This window comes from Microcebus murinus, chromosome 4, assembly GCF_040939455.1.
Source record: "Microcebus murinus isolate Inina chromosome 4, M.murinus_Inina_mat1.0, whole genome shotgun sequence".
NCBI classification, from domain to species: Eukaryota; Metazoa; Chordata; class Mammalia; order Primates; family Cheirogaleidae; genus Microcebus; species Microcebus murinus.
The window spans coordinates 47,717,914-47,733,734 of NC_134107.1; the positions used below are offsets into that span (position 1 = coordinate 47,717,914).

The 15,821-nt window shown below is 36.7% G+C and overlaps 1 protein-coding gene across 2 annotated transcripts in view; it reads left to right on the forward strand.

Moving 5' to 3' along the window:
• Positions 1-15,821, forward strand: part of RRAS2 (RAS related 2) — an 87,377-nt gene that overhangs the window by 13,490 nt on the left and 58,066 nt on the right. The window contains exon 1 of one of the 2 annotated variants that reach the window (XM_076002159.1): positions 8,208-8,769. The exons of the other annotated variant lie outside the window; for it this stretch is intronic. The gene's annotated coding sequence lies outside the window, so the exon portion shown is untranslated. Of the gene's footprint in view, positions 1-8,207; positions 8,770-15,821 lie in introns of those variants that run through there. 2 annotated transcript variants of the gene reach the window in all.

The window sequence follows — 15,821 nt, forward strand, 5'->3', positions numbered from 1 at the left end:
TACATATTTATAGGGTCCCAGTATGCCCTTTTATCTGATTAATTCTTTTTTTTTTTTTTTTGAGACAGAGTCTAGCTTTGTTGCCCAGGCTAGAGTGAGTGCCATGGCGTCAGCCTAGCTCACAGCAACCTCAATCTCCTGGTCTCAAGCAATCCTGCTGTCTCAGCCTCCCGAGTAGCTGGGACTACAGATGTGTGCCACCATGCCCAGCTAATTTTTTCTATATATTTTAGTTGGCCAATTAATTTCTTTGTATTTATAGTAGAGACTGGGTCTTGCTCTTGCTCAGGCTGGTTTCGAACTCCTGACCTCAAGCAATCCGCCTGCCTCGGCCTCCCAGAGTGCTAGGATTATAGGCATGAGCCACCTCTCCTGGCCCTGATTAATTATTTCTTTCTAGCTGTGGCTCAGATTTCATCGCCAGGAAGCCTTTTCTGAGGGAATATCCAGATTGGGCTGGGTGCCCCTCCTGTGCGCACCCATGGCATCCTGTACATTTTTTCCCCCTAAACCTTTTGTTTATTTTCAAAAGAAGAGTCTTTTGTATAACATTACTATAGTTATTAAAATCAGGAAATTACAATACTATTATCTAACTTATATTACTTGGATTTTACCAGTTGTTCCCTAATGTCCTTTATAGCAAAAGAAAAAAAAATTTTCTGGTCCAGGATTCAATGTAGATTGAATCTAGGAGTGCTTGTTGCATTTATTTGTCATGTCTTCTTAGTCTTAAGGTTATTTGTAAAATAATCCATAATTTGGGTTTATCTGATGTTTTCTTATGATTAGAATACAATTATGTATTTTTGGCGCAAATATCACAGAAGGGATATTGTGTCTTCTAGTACTGCCTTCCCCAATCCCTGGGCCACAGCCTGGTAATGTCCCCTGGCCTGTTAGGAACCGGCCTGCGGATGCATCACTGCCTGAGCTCCACCTCTCCCGCCGACCCCCACCTGTGGAAAAATTGTCTTCCGTGAAACTGGTCCCTGGTGCCAAAAAGATTGGGGACTGCTGCTAGTGCATCATATTAACCACTTGGGCGTGGCGCTCACCGGCCGCGAAACCTTGCCCACAGCCGGCACTCATAGTCCGCATGATAGTTTGTGCTGTTGCATTGACGACGAATCCGTTTTGCTCTTGTGTGATTAGGAAAGCTTTAAAGCACTGAAAGCTTGTTTTACTTTACAGGCAGCTTTACTTGTAAATCAGAATAGGTAACATATACATATATGTTTTCATTACGTTATTTTTAAATGTTCACAATTTTATTTTGATAAATGAAAAATTAGAAAAGTCATATCATGGCTATCTACTGTAGTCGACGCTTGTACTGAAGTGGTTAAAGAGGCACATATTAACGTATTATCTGTTTGTCTCACTACTGATGATATGAAATCTGATCACTTAGCCACTGAAAATTACTCTCTTCCCTTTCTGATCAGTGAATATTTTGTGGGTTAGAGATATTGAGACCATGTTAATAACCTAATTTTTTTTTTTTTTTTTTTTTGAGACAGTCTCATTCTGTTGCCTAGGCTAGAGTGCTGTGGTGTTAGCCTCACAGCAACCTTAAACTCTTGGGCTCCAGTGATCCTCCTGCCTTACCCTTCCAGAGTGCTAGGATTACAGGTGTGAGCCACTGAGCCCAGCCATAACCTAGTTATTTTTTATCCTTTGAGGTTATGTCATCTCTTTCTCTTTGCTCATTTTGTCTCCTTCCCACCTGCACTCCCTTCCTTGTTTCCTTGTTACACTTGCTGCTTCCAGTTTGCATTTGGGGACGTGAATTTTTTTTTACGTCCTCAAAGAACACTTGTATTATATAGTCTTCTTTAGAAGGAAAAGCCCCCAGTTATTATGTTTTCTTTATTCAGTAAAATGACCTATACTTTCTTGGCCTTAATATCTTCATCTTTAAAAGGAAGAGGCTAAAATAGATTATATCTAAGGAACTTTCAGGTTCTAAAGTCCTATGGCAAATGAGTTTATGAGTTTTAAAAAGTTAAATTGTTATATCTAGTTTGTCCTTTTTCCCCCTTTAAGGTTTTAAAAATCCTATCTACATTCTTCTTTCTGTACAATATATAAAGTTCTTACTGCTTAAGCTTATAGTAGAAATATCCTTACTTTCACTGGGGGCATGTTCTTCCCATGTAGAGAATGCCTTTTCCCAAGGTGGATGATAAAGTGGTATTGGTTTCTTTTGGTGGGATGGCGATTGGGGTAAGGGTTTCATTTTCACAATAGTCTATTAATAAATAAGTCTTATCATTCATTGCAGTTTTCTAAACTGCTTAAAACAAAGAAGAGAAGAAAACATTTAGTCTAATAATGTTTATTACCTTTAAAAACATGATTTATGTATAATTTCCTTGGGAGAGTTTCATAAAGTTTCTGATCATATCATAATTTATAAAGAAGTGAGAATCTTGATTCATTATGGAATTTCGAACAAATTATTTATTTGTAGATGTTAGTTACAGTCATGTGTCACTTAATGATGGAGATTGGTTCTGAGAAATGTGTTAGGCAATTTAGTCACTCTGCAGACATTGTAGAGTGTACTTACACAAATCCAGATGGTATAGCCTACTACACACCCAAACCATGTGGTATAGCCTCTTGCTCCTAGGCTACAAACCTATACAGCATGAATATTTTAGGTCATTGTAACATAATGGTGAGTATTTGTGTATCTAAACATATATCGAAACATAGAAGAGACAGGTATAAAAAGGAATAAAAGATAAAAAGTGGTACACCTATGTGGGGCACTTACCACAAATGGAACTTGCAGGACTGGAAGTTGCTGTGGGTGAGTCTGAGTGAGTGATGAGTGAATGTGAAGGCCTAGCCCTAGGACATTACTGTACATGACTATAGACTTTAAAAACACTGTACACTTAGGCTATGTTAAATTTATAAAACAGTATTTTTGTTCAATAATAAATTAACCTTAGCTTACTGTAACTTTTTTACCTTATAAACTTTTTAATTTTTTTAACTTGTTGACTCATTTTATAATAACTCTTAGCTTAAAGCACATTGTATAGCTGTACAAAAATATTTCCTTTCTTTATATGCTATTCTTTATGCTTTGTTCCTATTTTTAAAATTTATTTTTATTTAAAAAAATTTTTGTTAAAAAACTAAGGCATAAACACACACATGCCTAGGTCTACACAGGGTCAGGATCAAGATATCAATAGTTGATAGAAATTTTTTAACTCCATTATAATTTTTTGGGACCACTGTTCATTTATTCAGTCTGTCCTTGACCTAAACATCATTATTTGTGCATGACTGTATTTCACTGTAAACAGACTGAAAGTATGAAGTGTTATTTCAACATTGTTATTTTAAGTTGTATAGTAAAAACATTAGGTTACTTAATGCATTATGAAAAGTTAATTTGGGCACATTTTAACTTAGATTTTTATAATAACTAGCATTTACTTTTGTGATGTTTTACAGTTGTGTTATTCTTTAGTTTTTGGATACATGATTTCATTTTATAACAGTAACAAACCTTTATGATTAGAAGGCAACATTGGCATTGTCATGGTCATTATTTTCATTCCACATATGAGGAGAAATGGAGGCTAGAATGGAGGGATTTGCTCAAAGTCCTATAGCAAACAGTGAAGCTGAGATTTAACCTAGTTTTCCTAACTTATTAATGTTAAATTTGAACAAAAATGCCAACACTTAAAGAGAGGATCTGAAAACAGTGATATTCTTGTTTGAATGAAATTCTCTGTATGTGACTAAGTTATCAGTATGAATCTGGGAAGAACACTGGGAGGAGGAGAAGAGGGAAGAGTAAGTGTGGTTTCACAAAAAGCACATTTGATGACTTGATGTGTTTCTGCTGAAACTACTAATTAATGTTGGCTACTGATAAAAGCTAGTAAGGAGCCAAATATTTGCAGTGGTATCCTCTCTCTAAAATGTAGCTTAGAAAGACTGAGTTATTCATTCTACGGACATCAGTGTTGTATACATGCTTGAGAATAACAAACACTAAAGTCAGCAGCATATTGATTATCTCTTGGGGTTGTGGAAGGAGAGAGGGGAATATAATTATCAAGCGCCATACAAAAGTCTTCAATCATATTAGCTATGTTTTATTTCCTAAGTTGACAGGTGAGTATGCATATTCTTTTTTTTTTTTTTGAGACAGAGTCTAGCTTTGTTGCCCAGGCTAGAGTGAGTGCCATGGCGTCAGCCTAGCTCACAGCAACCTCAATCTCCTGGGCTCAGGCAGTCCTGCTGCCTCAGCCTCCCGAGTAGCTGGGACTACAGGCATGCGCCACCATGCCTGGCTAATTTTTTCTATATATATTAGTTGGCCAATTAATTTCTTTGTATTTATAGTAGAGACTGGGTCTTGCTCTTGCTCAGGCTGGTTTCAAACTGCTGACCTCGAGCAATCTGCCTGCCATCGGCCTCTCAGAGTGCTAGGATTACAGGTGTGAGCCACCACGCCCGGCCCAGTGTGTATTCTTTATATTTTTTCTTCATAACATCTGAGATATTTTATAGTTAATTAAGAACAGAGAAGGTACTCTGAATTGACTTAAATATGTAGTCAAATGGAAACTTTTAGCCATTCATTTGGTGTTGAAGGTATCTTGAATTGGTTCACATGACAAGTGTGTTCTTCAGGGGTTTTCCTTCAGGGTGGGAAACTTTTCTTTTGTCCTTGTCTACTCGGACAACTTGAGTACAATTTTTATTACAGTAAAAAGTTCTTATTTGAGTGTTTGGGTAAAACTGTTTTATGTGAATGTATGTGTATAAGTGTGTGTGTTGTGATTTGCTTTTAAAATTACTGTACATGGTTTCTGAAGATTTCTCCAGAGCGTAGTATCTGATTTCATCTTGGTGGTTACAGGAACTGATGATTAATTTTGCCTTAAATTTCCTGTATGAAGAAATGATGCCTTTAACTTTTCCCAGCATCAAATTCTTAATACTGTTTGTAGGTGTACAAAATGAATGTTCACATATGTGATTTTAAGTTGGTGTGAGTGAAGATTAAAAGAAAATCTAGAGTATCATCTACTAGACCTGTGCTCTATCCTATATACGCTATTGTCTTTCTTTGTTCTCATGAGATTTACTTATTTATAAAATTGATTACTTTTGGACTGAGAACATTTTCATCCAGAGTTGACTTTTTTGAGGCGGGGTGGGATTATTTTAGAAATATTAAGGGTGCTACCACCCTTTTGGTGGTTTTGTTAATGAAAGGAATCTTATTTCCAGTTTGGGTGATAATGAGATTAGAAAAAAATGGTGTTTTTTTTTTTTGTCTTTATTTGGGGGTACTTCTGCTTTTTGGAGAGGTGGATGGGAGAGAGAAAAGGAGTCCTATGTTCTTCCAACAAGAACAAGGCATACATTTAAATATTGCTAATTTCCCCAATAAATAAATTCTTAAAAATGTGATTTAAGAGAATATTTCGATTTACAGGTTATAATGTAAGTTTAAGAGAATTGGGTAGGGTATGTAAGAGGTAGAAGGTTGGGGAAGGTAGAATAAATGCACTTGTTCTTGAGTTTAGAGATTTGGATTATCTCCTTTTTGGGGGATTTTCTAGGAATTAACTCATGGTGCAAATTGGGGTTCCTTTGATTTTGAATAGATTTTCACTGTGCTTTAAGGGCTGGGTTCTTGTGATACTGATTTTTGAGTATTTGAAAAAGTATTTTGCTTCTGGCATGGTTTTATTTTATGGGTATTTTTCCTCTGGTGTCTTCTCAAAAGCAGTTCTTCTCATTCCAGTGACAAGTAAGTAGAAGCTGTGGTCCATTAAGACTTTGTGATAGACAAAATTTGGGAACTGTTCCACATACAGGGGTTCTTAACCTTTCTTGTGCAGAGGACCCTTGGCAGTTTGATAAAACCTGTGGATGTCTCAGAATACTGTTTTTAAATGTGTAAAATAAGATACGTGTGATTATAAAGGAAGCCAATACATTTAAATACTGATATCAAAAGATTAAAAACAAAATTCTTCCATTTTAACTCATTGAGTGTAAATGGTATTCTGACTTATCTGTAACAACTATTATATGAAAATATCTGATTTGTTAGTGATAATCAAAAGTGCTGCTACACTACTTTGTTGAAGGAAATGTTAAATTTCAGTTAGAGGTGCCAAAAGACAAATTAACAATAAATTCAATTTAAAGATCTAATTAACTTTTATTTTTTATCCTAGAATCAATCAATGCCTCATTTTATAAAATAGAGTATTCTGATGAGCTGAGCAAAGAAGATTGGCTTTCGGGGCAGAAAAGGGCTGAGGAAAGCAGAAATAGAACAAAAATCAGATCCATCTTTTTCTTGTCTTTGGAGTGATTAAAACAGAGGGGACTTCCTTATCTTGCCTGTAAAATCTGGTCTGTTTGGGGATTTGACTATTATCTCTTACTTTCCTCATTTCTAGGAAGGTCAGATAAATGACTTCATTTTGCTTGGCAGTGGGAGTGCCATTTAGCATGAGTAACTTGCATTTTGGTTTGGACTGTTGGGCCTAGTGCCAGAGCTCAGTCCAAACCAGTGGCATCTGGTAAATTTTACTTTATTTTTTTAGGGATGGGTCTCACTGTGTCACCCTGGCTGGAGTGCAATGGTGCAATCATAGGTCACTTACTAGTCTATCTTCAAATAATCTCCTTCCCATATAAGGTAAAACCCTGCAACAATACACTTCCATTTCCCCCCTCTGTACTTTATGTTTTTGTTGCCATAATTTTAATTCTGTGTATGGTATAAACCCTGCAATATATTGCTTTTCTTTTTTCTTTTCTTTTCTTTTCTTTTCTTTTCTTTTCTTTTCTTTTCTTTTCTTTTCTTTTCTTTTCTTTTCTTTTCTTTCTTTTTTCTTGTTTTTTTTTTTTTTTTTTTTGAGACAGGCTTTCACTCTTTTACCTGGGTTGGAGTGTGATGGTGTCATCGTAGCTCACTGCAACCTCCAACTCCTGGGCTCAACGGATCCTCTGGCCTCAGCATCCCGAGTAGCTGGGAGTATAGGCAGGCACAGCCATGCCTGGCTAATTTTTTTTTAAAGAATTTTTTGTAGAGGGTCTACCAATGTTGCCCAGGCTGTGTCTTGAACTCATTGTGTCAGGAGTGCTGGGATTACAGGTGTGAGCCCCAAAGCCGTCTTTTGTGTGGAGAAATTTGTATCTGTAGAGAATCTCCATTAATACAGTCAGATCTTTCCTTATCCCATCTAGGAAAGATGAATTGAGAGTCTGTTATTTTTAAAGGACTGAAAAGAAATATTTACTATCTATTCTCTCTGAGGGCTGCTACCTATAAAGTTTTATTGACATATCAAGACCCCTTTGCTAGCCATTTTCTTCCTTTCTCCCTCCCATAACCTGTCTTGCCACTCAAGCCTGTTTTGCCACAATCCAAGCCCTCATTCTTTATACCCTTCTGTGTCTAATTGGGAGGTTGAGTCTTCATTTTGAAGATTCTCATGTATACATGTTAAATAAATTTGTATGCCCTTTTCTCCTATTAATAAATGTGCTTCATGCCAGTGATTTTTTTTCAGTGAACTTTTAGGGGGCCTAGGGCCTTGGTCCTGTAAAGGTGTTTATGATACATAAATGAATCTCATGTTTAGACTTGGGTCCCTTCCCCAGATACTGCAGTTATGTAAATGCAAATATCCCCAAATCTGAAATACTTCTAGTCTCAAGAATTTTGGATAAGGGATACTCAAAGTGTATGTATTAGTATCTACATCCCTATGCAACTCTGAACCTTAATTTTCTCATCAGTATAAGGGGTATGGTAATAGTACTTACCTTGTAGGTTTTAGCTTTTTTGTGGGTGCTGTAGGTATGACATCGTTCATGTATAATTCATTAGTCTACTGGTATTGTCATTTTACCAGTCTGAGTGAAATATGGAAACCTTACCTTCCTTCATGTTCCTTTTACCCACATTTATAATATAACTTTTAAATATTCTTTCTGTATACATTTGGGACCACATCAGATAGTATTATAATTTTTATTTCAACTGTCAAGCATACTATAGAAAATTCAAGAGAAGAAAACCTATTGTATTTATCTCTGTTTTTGCTAGCCATGTTGTATTTTTCTTTCTTTAACGTTTCTTCTTTTAACGTTTAAAGACCTTACTTTTAGTGATTCTTTTAGGTTGAGTTCTCTGAAAACAAATTCTTAGATTTTCTTATCTGAGAATGTTTTGATTTCTCTTTCATTCCAGAATAATATGTTTTTTAACTGGATGTAGGATTCAGGGTTAACACAGTAGTCCTTCCTTTGTCCACAGGGGTATGTTCCAAGACCCCCAGTGGATGCCTAAAACTGTGGATAGTACTGAACCTCATATGTATTGCTTTTTCCTATGCATACATACCTAGGATAAAGTTTATAAATTAGATACAGTAAGAGATTAATAATAATAACTAATATGATAGAACAGTTATAACAATATAATAGAAGTTATCTGAATGTAGTCTCTCTCTCACTCAAAAGATCTTATTATATTGTATTCATCCTTCTTGTGATGAGGTAAATGAGTGATGAGGTAACTTAGGTAAATGAGGTAGGCATTGTGATGTAGCATTGGGCTGCTATTGACCTTCTGACTTATCATCACAATCACCTGCTTTGGATGATGTTGGATCCTTGTGCCATAATGGTGTTGATGGTTGGCTGTCAGGAACAGATGATGTCAATGCCTAATGGGTGGGCAGCATATCCAGTGTGAATATGCTGGGCTAAATGATGGGATGGCTTGAGATTTTATCACGCTACTCAGAAGGGTGTGCAATTTACAACTTGTTTATTTCTGAAATTTTCCATTTAATATTTTTGGACTTTTGTTGACCAAGGGTAACAAACCATGGAAAGTGAAACTACAGATGGCAGGAAGATATGGTGGTTCTTTTTGATCAGCATGTGAAAATACTGTGACACTTTTTCTGATCTCCATGGTTTCTGATGAGAATCTGCCATTTTTACCCTGTAGGTAATGTGGTGTTTTTCTCTGGCTGCTTTTAAGATTTCTTTTCTTTAGTTTTCAGAAATTTAATTGTGATGTGTCTTGGTATGGATTCTGATGGGTTTTTCCTCTTTGGGGTTCACTTAGGTTTTTTTTTTTTCTTTTTTAAACCCCACATTCACAGTGTTATGACTTGGCTTCTTGAATATGTAGGTTTATGTCTTGCCAAATCTGGGGAGTTTTCAACCATTATTTCTTTATGTACTTTTTAAAGCCTCATTCTCTTTGTCCTCTCACTGACATCCTCTGAAAATATGAAAGCTAGATCTTTTTTAATAGTCCCACTGGTTCTTGAGGCTGTGTTTACTTTTTTTTCTTTTTTTCAGTGTATTTTTGTCATCTTTTTCAGATTAGATAGTTTCTATTGTCTACCTTCCAGTTTGTTGATTCTTTCTTCTTTTCCCTCCATTTTGTTGTTAAGACCATCCAGTGAGCTCTTTGTTTTGGTTATTGTATTTTCAGTTTTAGGTCCCATTTGTCTCTATATTTCTATTAGATTATTAAGTATGAAATGTCTGATTTCCTTAAGTGCTAAGTTTGACAGTTGATATCTATGACATTTCATTTTGACACTTTTTTTTTATTGTGAAGGTACATGCTGATTCTTTCAAATGCATGTTTTGGCTTGTGATTACCTTTCAAATTTTTTTTTTAGAACAATTTTTGTGAAATCATGAATAAGTAAAAAATTCATGTTATTTTTGAATATGAGTTCTGTTGTGGAACCAGTGCAGCACAGACAGCTCAAAATATTAACAGAGTGTTTGGGAAGGATGTGGCTAATGAACGCACAGTAGGTTGATGGTTTGAGAAGTTCCATTCTGGTGATTTTTTTTTTTTTTTTTGAGACAGAGTCTCGCTTTCTTGCCTAGGCTAGAGTGAGTGCCATGGTGTCAGTCTAGCTCACAGCAACCTCAGACTCCTGGGCTCAAGCGATCCTCCTGCCTCAGCCTCCCGAGTAGCTGGGACTACAGGCACGAGCCACCATGCCCGGCTGATTTTTTTATATTATATATATTAGTTGGCCAATTAATTTCTTTCTATTTTTATGGTAGAGACGGGGTCTCGCTCAGGCTGGTTTTGAACTCCTGACTCCCAGAGTGCTAGGATTACAGGCGTGAGCCACCGCGCCTGGCCCATTCTGGTGATTTTAATCTTGAAAATGAGCCATGTGGGTGACCTGAGACCAGGGTGGATAATGATGAGCTGAAGGCTGTGGTGGAAGTGAATGCATCTCAACCTATGCGTGAATTAGCAGCAAGGTTTGACACTAATATTCCAATAATATTGGACCACTTGAAACAAATGGACAAGGTAAAGAAACTGGGTATGTGGGTACCACATGAATTAAATGAGCGTCAGAAGAGAAATAGTCTCAAAGCTTGCCTTTTTTCACTGACACAACATAAAGGCAAACCATTTCTACACCGTATTGCTATGTGTGATGCAAAATGGATTCTTTCTGACAATTGCAAACATTCGGTACAATGGGTAGATAAAGATGATGTGCTGAAACACAGTTCAAAACTGAATTTATCATTAAAAGCTGACAGGTGTGTCCCGGCGCGATGGCTCACGCCTGTAATCCTAGCTCTCTGGGAGGCCGAGACGGGCGGATTGCTCAAGGTCAGGAGTTCGAAACCAGCCTGAGCAAGAGCAAGACCCCGTCTCTACTATAAATAGAAAGAAATTAATTGGCCAACTAATATATATAGAAAAAATTAGCCGGGCATGGTGGCGCATGTCTGTAGTCCCAGCTACTCGGGAGGCTGAGGCAGGAGGATCGCTTGAGCCCAGGAGTTTGAGGTTGCTGTGAGCCAGGCTGACACCACGGCACTCACTCTAGCCTAGGCAACAAAGCGAGACTCTGTCTCAAAAAAAAAAAAAAAAAAAAGCTGACAGGTGTCTGTTTGGTGGCCCAGCGCTGGTATTTATCTACTACAGCTTCATGAAACCTGGTCAGTCGATTACAGGGGATGTCTACTGCAACCAGTTGGACAAAATGATGAGGATGCTTGTGATTAAGCAGCCAACATTGGTCAATAGAGACAGGCCAATCCTTTTGCAAGACCACACGAGGCACAGACAAAACTGCTCAAATTACAGCATCTGGTCTTGGATGACTCTTTGTCATCTACTGTATTCATCAGACCTTGCACCAACAGACTACCACTTCTTCCAGGCTTTGGACCACTTCTTGCAAGGAAAAATATTCAGTCTCAACAAGCTATGGACAACACCTTTCTCAGTTTCATTGCTACTTGTTCTTGACGCTTGTTTGCTGCTGGCATAAGCTGCTTATGCCAGCAGCTTATGCTACTGTTAAGATGACAAAACTGTGTGTATAGTTTAGGCACATACTTTGATTAATTGTACTGCTGCTTGTTTGAGATATAATAAACTGAACTTTTGATTCAAAATTGGACATTTCATATTAAATGACCTAGTATTTCTTTGTCCTCTCATTGAGCCAGAGGACTTTTTGTTTTTTTGCTGAGGCTTTCTATTTTTTCATTTGTTTCAAGAATGCTTGTAGTTGAATTATTTTTATCAAGACTGCATTGATATGATTCTCAGATAATTCTGATATCTTTGTTACCTCAATGTTGACATCTGTTGATTGTCTTTTTGTCATTCATTTTGAGATCTTTCTGCTTCTTGTACTTTTCTGTTGAAACCTGTGCATTTTCATATTTTGTTCTGAGGTTGTGGATATTTTTTTTAAATTTCAGCATATTATAGGGGTACAAATGTTTCTGTTACGTATATTGCCCTTGTCTCCACTCCCCCACAGTCAGAGCTTCAAGCGTGTCCATCCCCCAGACTGTGCGCATCGCACTAATTATGTATGTATTTACCCATCCCTTCCTTCCCCCCAATCTGTCTGACGGCTGATGAATGTTATTCCTATATGTGCATTTAGGTGTTGATCAGTGAAACCAATTTAATGGTGAGTACATGTGGTGCTTATTTTTCCATTCTTGGGATACTTAGTAGAATGGATTCCAGCTCTATCCAGGAAAGTATAAGAGGTGCTATATCATGAGGTTGTAGATCTTATTCAAACTGTTTCAGCTGGCATTTTTGATAGATGCCATTTTGTTTCAGATGGCATTTCTCCTGCTCTGGCAGGAGAAAGGGAGGTGCTACCTTGTTAATGTGAGGAGGAGATTTCTAGATTCCCTACTTCCCCTCCATTGAACCACGAGGGTTGGGAAACAACTTCCCAGTGGGGATAGAAGTCCAGGTTCCTGTGTGATCTCCATTGACACTGCTGGGAGAGGGAGATTAGTTACTGGCCGAGTTAGTGGTTGGTAAGGATGAAAGTTCTGGCTCCCTACTGGGCTTTCTCTGACACCATTGCAGTAGAGGTTGTTGAGGTGCCTCTTTACAGCTGAGTGTGGAATTCTAGGCTCCCTACTCTAGACTTTCCTGTTGTGGGTGGAGGTGGGGCTGCAATTTTTTTCTTTGTTTGGCTGGAGTAGAGAAGTTATTGTTTAAAAGTTTTCTGTCTCGCTGGGCTGCTCCATTCCAGCAAGTCTTTTGGCTGGAGAGAGCAGGCCTTTTTGGGGGGCTTTTCTTTTTGTCTCTGACTGTTGGCATTTCCATGTTGCTGGAATTTTCAGCTCTAATTCTGGGATGTATGGTGTAAAAAGAAAACCCAGGGAACTCACCACAGTGTCATTCCTTGGGTTCCAAAGCAATAGCCCATCTGCCATCTCTCCAGCTTTTAGAGTCCAAAGTTTTTGTTTTCATATGTATTTCTCTACTAGTCAAAAAGTGAACTAATATTTTTATGCCACATAATTCAAATTGCAAGTCTTATGTCATTCAGCTTAATTTTATAATAAGTCCATTTCTGAACCTGCTGAGTTTGAGATGCTTCACGGGCAGCTATATGTAGGCATATGTCCCTTTTTATGATCAGAAGAAAAGTGTATGTAAGAGATCTGGATGTAGAGATAGATTTGGGAATGTAATGTAAACTAATGGATGATTGTTGAAGCTAGTTTGTGTAGATGAGGGTCACCCATGGTAAAGTCTACATGACCCAAGATTGCCATTGAAAAAGGGACTGGAGGAAGAAAAGGAACAAGATGATTGAAGAGAAACCCACTGGAGAACTAGAGACAAAAATTGTGTTAGGTATTACAAAAGAAACTGAATGAAGACAGTTTCAGGAATGGCTGTGAGTGTTCAGCAGGGCCATATGTCTTATATTGGGAAATAATCTGATGTGAAAATTCTAAGGTTGAATTCAGTAATGAATAGGCTACAGAGAGAGCTGTATTACTGGAATGATGGGACTAGAAGCCAGACTATGCTGAATGGAGGTGAAGAAAATTGTTGATTGAGGGGAAAGAAGGAAGGAAAGAGCCAGGGGTACGGTGGTGGTGGTGCCTGAGTTTTTAGAAAAAGAAAGTGTCTTGTTTTCTGCTGAGGAAAAAGCTAGTACGATAGGAAAGATACTAGAGAAGGAAAAGTTTATATCAAGAATCTTTGAGAAGATTAGAGGAGATCAGATCTAGAACACAAACTGAAGAGTAAAAGCTGGAAAGGAATAGTGACACTTTTCTTTTTTAAGCCATATTATAGTAGAAAGAATATTTACATGGGGATGTTTATGGATGCTGGAGAGTTTTTAGAAACAAGGAAGAACTTGATGGGAGTTCGAGCCAGTTAATTTTTTTTGATACAGGAGGCAGAATAATCTAGTGTGTGCGCACAGATGTTTTCCAAAAATGTTTTACCCAAATTATTAATTTAGTAGTAAAAAGCTCACACCTGTAATCCTAGCACTCTGGGAGGCCGAGGCGGGCAGATTGCTTGAGGTCAGGAGTTCGAAACCAGCCTGAGCAAGAGCGAGACCCCATCTCTACTAAAAAGAGAAATAAATTAATTGACCAACTAAAAATATGTATGGAAAAAATTAGCTGGGCATGGTGGCGCATGCCTGTAGTCCTAGCTCCTCGGGAGGCTGAGGCAGGAGGATTGCTTGAGCCCAGGAGATTGAGGTTGCTGTGAGGTAGGCTGACGCCATGGCACTCACTCTACTCTGGGCAACCAAGTGAGACTCTGTCTCAAAAAAAAAAAAAAAGTAAAAAGCCACCCATCTGTTACATTATAGATATATCACAATTGCATATATTTTTAAAAATTTGCTGATGATGCAAATAATTCTTATATGTTAAAAGGAAAAAGACAACAAGGTGAGCAAACAATTAACAAATACAGAAAACATTTTAAATTGTTTTCTCTTTGAATAGCAACAAAAAACCCAGTAAAACAAGAAACCACTTTTAAGTTACCAAGTTGACAAAGATTGATGAAAGCTTACCTGTTATATGTAAAGGGATGGGAAATGGGCACTCATACTGCTGTTGAAATTATAAATCAATAAGGTGATTTAAGTCTTAAATTTCATAAACTTTGACCCAGTAGTTATTTGCCAAGTAAATTTTTCTGATGAAATAATTTGCTTTTTGTGCAAAGATTTATAAATAACATTTTGTGATAGTGTTACTTATGACAAAATTTTGGAAATTGCCCATATGGTCAATAATGAAGATTAAGTAATGATCCATGTCATTAAAATTAATTTTAAGAGACAATTTGGCAAGGAGGTAATGCCTATTAAAAGTAGGGAGGGAACATAGATCATAGAACTGAATTCCCAATATATTAGAGATTTAATTACATAATGTATAGGAAAATAAGAACTCAAATGAAGAGTTGAATTATGGATAATTTTAATTTTCTTTTGTGTCTGGATTTTCTTTACTGAACATGCAGTATATTCCATAATCAGAAAAAAAATTTTTTAAACTTCAGTTTTACACTTAAGGGAATATAATTGGTATAGCTTTCTAGAGTACAGGTTGGTATTAATCAGTAGCTGAGCCTTATCCTTTGACTTTTAAGTACACCTCCAGGGATTTTTACTGTGGAAGCAAGAATCATAAATATCTATATACAAAGCTATTTATCATGGCATGAGTTATAATAGTGACATATGAAAGTTCTAAATAGTTAAATGGTTAAAGTATAGTTCATTTCTCTAGTGGACTTAGAGGAGATCAATATAACTTATAAAAATTATTTTAGAAATATATATAATGACATAGGAAGTTGCTTCTACTATGATTTACATGAAAAAAAGTATAAAATGATAAGTATTATACTATTGTTTTGTCCTTAAAATGATAGGGAAAAAACCCAATAGGAATAAATAGAAATGGAGTCAAATGTTGAGTTATTTTCTTCTTTACACTTTTATAAATTTTCTACAGTGGTCTAATTTTATAATTTAAAAAAGTTATTATAAATTGCTAATTGATATAAAACAATAAAAGTTGTTTGGTTTATATTTTTATGATTCCCAGGGAGATGTGAATTCTTATTTTTATTGTTTCATTTTTTTTCTTATATGATTTGTTCATGTCTTTGGCCATTTATCTGTTAGCTTCTTATTTGGAAAAGCCTCTGAGTAAATATAAGAAAAGTCTTATATTTACTTCAGTTAGCTTCTTCTGATCTGTGGATAAACTACAAATCTAGATTTCTGACAATATATGAAAATACGCCCAACATCACTAGTCATCTGGAAAATGCAAATTAAAACCACAATGAGATACCACCTTACTCCTGTCAGAATGGCAATTATTAAAAAGTCAATAAACAGTAGATGTTGACATGGATGGGGGAGCCGGGGCGGGGTGGGGAGAACACTTATACACTGTTGGTGGGAATGCAA